The following is a 3,044-nucleotide window of genomic DNA, read 5'->3' as shown; positions in this document are numbered from 1 at the left end:
AGGTGCACTCCAAGTGCACTCCAAGTGCACCAGCAGCAAGTCTAACTCAGTGCCTCTGGTGGCTGCGGGCTCGGCCCAGCCGTGGCGCCGAACCAAATCCTCTCCCCGTTGAGAGCTCCGCGAGAAGCCTGAGCATCCCCTCCTTGTCCAACTGCGTTTCTCACTGCCCCGTCGCCCACATCTCGATCTTCTTGGGCAGCAGCTGGTCCGACAGGTCCTCTCCGTGGCCTAGACAGCGGTGGCGGCCCTCGCACCAGGTAAAGATGGTGTCCTCGCCGGTTGCGGGGGAGGCTCTGGTTGGTTCCAGTTGACATAGCGTTACCTCCCTTCGCGGCAAAAGCCTCGAACTCACGCAGCGCGGGGACTCCCATTATTAATGATCGAGATTAATTTTTATTTATTAATCATCGGGCGGCGGCGCGGCGCGGCGGCGGGCGCCCCAAGGCGGCGGCCCGCCAAGGCAGCGCCCAACCCAGGGCGGGGCGCCCCGGCGCCGGGTGGAATAATTACTTATTTGTTAATTAATTATTCCTTAATAATCATCGGGCGGCGGCGCGGCGGCGGGCGGGGCGGAGCGGGGCGGCGCGAACACCTGCTCTGATCAGACCTCCGGGCTCTGAGGCGGGGCAGTGTGGTCGTGCCGCCCTCGGCGCGCACGATTGCGCGCGTGGCACGATCCGAAGGAGCAGGCGGACATCGCTTCCAGGGAGGGGGGCGCACTTCTCACGCCCCCCCCCCCCCTAGCATGTGGTGAAGCCTCTGGGGGGGTCGGACCCCCCCCCCCTAGCATGTGGTAGGCACCCCCCAGCAGTTCGTGGGCTAGGAATAGCCGCCAGAGAGCCGATTTTTGCCCCCAAAGTTGTGAAATCGTGGCTGAAAGTCCAATATCTTGGAGAATCTGACCAGTCTCAAGGCTCATGTAGCTCCAAAGGATGATTTCCCCCTCGAGAATGCTGCGAAATGAGGCGTAAAATATCCAGGGCCCGGAGGGTCTGACCACGAGCCTCTGGGGGGGTCCTCGGCCATGACCCCCCGCCCCAGTATGTGGTGAAGCCTCTGGGGGGGTCGGACCCCCCCCCTAGCATGTGGTGTGAGCAGAAGTGCCCCACCCAGGTGTTATTAGAGACTAGGACTGCCTATCTCTCGCTGAAAGGAACCTCTCATTCGCTCTCGTCCGCACCCGTCACCGCTCACGGAGTGCTCCGCGTGCCGCATCGGCCGCCGCCGGCCGCGGCCGCTTACGCGGCAACGGAACAGTGTTACTACTCCGCAACGTTGAGCTGGATCAAACTGAATAGTGCTCCTGAAAGCCCTCTCTCTGGGCTCTGCCACACAGTAGCAGCTCACGACTAGCAGTTGCTGTGGCTGTATTTGTAGCCATTTTTAGGCTTCAACTGGTCCCAAAATAGTAGCAACACCTCATGAAAATCAGTCAAAAAAGCCCCAATAAAATCGGCGCCTGCGGCGGGCTTCTTGGGGCTGCGCCCCAGGCCCCCTTGACTGGGGGGACCCCCCCCGAGAGAGCACCCCCGTCGCCCCCGGGGGCCCGTCGACACCCCAGGACTGTGAGACCATGGGTGTGAGGTAAAACCACGCTACCAGCGCTTGGTCACATCGGCCCCGAGGTCAGATCCTTCTCCTTCGTTGATGGTAACACTTGTCTACTCGCTGGCAGACGGTGAACGAGCTAGCGTGCGGGGAGAGCGGCATTGTGTATGGTGCGGAGTGCATTGCCGTTCTTAACGGAGTCGCTTAGGCGGCTCCGGTGGTGAGCCGGTGTGTGTGCCAGTCCGCGCCAGTCCGCGCCCTTGTCGTGCCAGTGTGCTGTGAGATTTTATTTTAAGAATTCTTTTGCCGTGCATTGTAAAATTCTTTTGCCCAGTGTTGTGCGAGGGAGTTTGGTTGTAAAATTCTTTTGCTAGCGTGCGGGGACAGCGGCATTGTGCACGGTGCTATAAGTGCATTGGCCATTGCCGTTCTTAACGGAGTCGCTTAGGCAGCTCCGGTGGTGTGCCTGTGATAGTACTAAGGGCGTAGACCTTAATAGTACTAGCACGCGCCAGTTCGCACCTGTGTCGAGCCTGTCTGCTGTGAGAGAGAATTGTTTTGTCTAAATTCTTTGAGCTAGACTTCGTTGTTAACAAGCGAAGGCACACACAACATGACGCCAAACACACGATTGCACGCACCGCACACCGCACCCGGCACCCGCGCCCGCCGCCCCCCCGGCCCCCGCCCCGCCTAGGTGGGAAAGAGACGAGGAGATGGAAACAGCCCGAGGAAAGCGAAACAAACACGTGCGGGAGGGTAAAGTTGTGCACAATTCTTTTGCCAGCTGTGAGAGGGCGCGGGAAAATTCTTTTGCCAGCCCGGGAAAGGGGGAGGCTCGTTGGCGGGACAATGGCAGTGGAACTCCGCACCTCGCTGACGGCGGAGGTGTGTCTATCCGCGATCTCCGACATCGGGGAGGGTCGGTCGGTCAGCCAGGTCATCTCCGACGACCCCGAGGCGTTCTTCCGCAGCGCCGCCGCGCGGCGCGCGCTCTATGAGCTTGGCAGCGCGATTGACGGCCGGCGGTTCAGCTCGCGGGCGCGGCCGGTGGAGCTCGTGGTGCAGGAGGAGGGCAGGGACGGCGTCGTCTCCTCCGTCGCCCTCGCCGCCGTCGTCGACGGTCCCGCCCCGGGCTCGCCGCTCCGCTGCACGCTGCGCTGCGCTCAGGCGCCGGCGTCACCCGCGCCGAGCAGCGGGCGGGCGGTCGCGCCGGCGCTGTCGCCCGAGCTGCTTCCTGCCCGGCCCGCGCCCGCGCCAAAGACGCCGGCCGACGTCCCCGCGCAGCTCGGCGCACGCCGCGCCTCGCTGCGCCAGCAGGCCGGCGCGAAGCCAGACGCGCCACACACGGAGCACGCGGCGGCGGGCGAGGCGGGGCGGGAGGGCGGCAAGCGCAAGCGGCCGTCTGTCACGCCGGTGCGGCTGACCAAGGCGCGCGGCGCCGCCTAGCGCAGGGGCGTGCACTCTGTGGCGGCGGCCGGGGGGGGGGGGGGGGA

This window comes from Emiliania huxleyi (genome assembly GCF_000372725.1).
Source record: "Emiliania huxleyi CCMP1516 unplaced genomic scaffold EMIHUscaffold_233, whole genome shotgun sequence".
Taxonomy (NCBI): domain Eukaryota; phylum Haptophyta; order Isochrysidales; family Noelaerhabdaceae; genus Emiliania; species Emiliania huxleyi.
Note: the sequence above shows the minus strand (reverse complement) of the source record.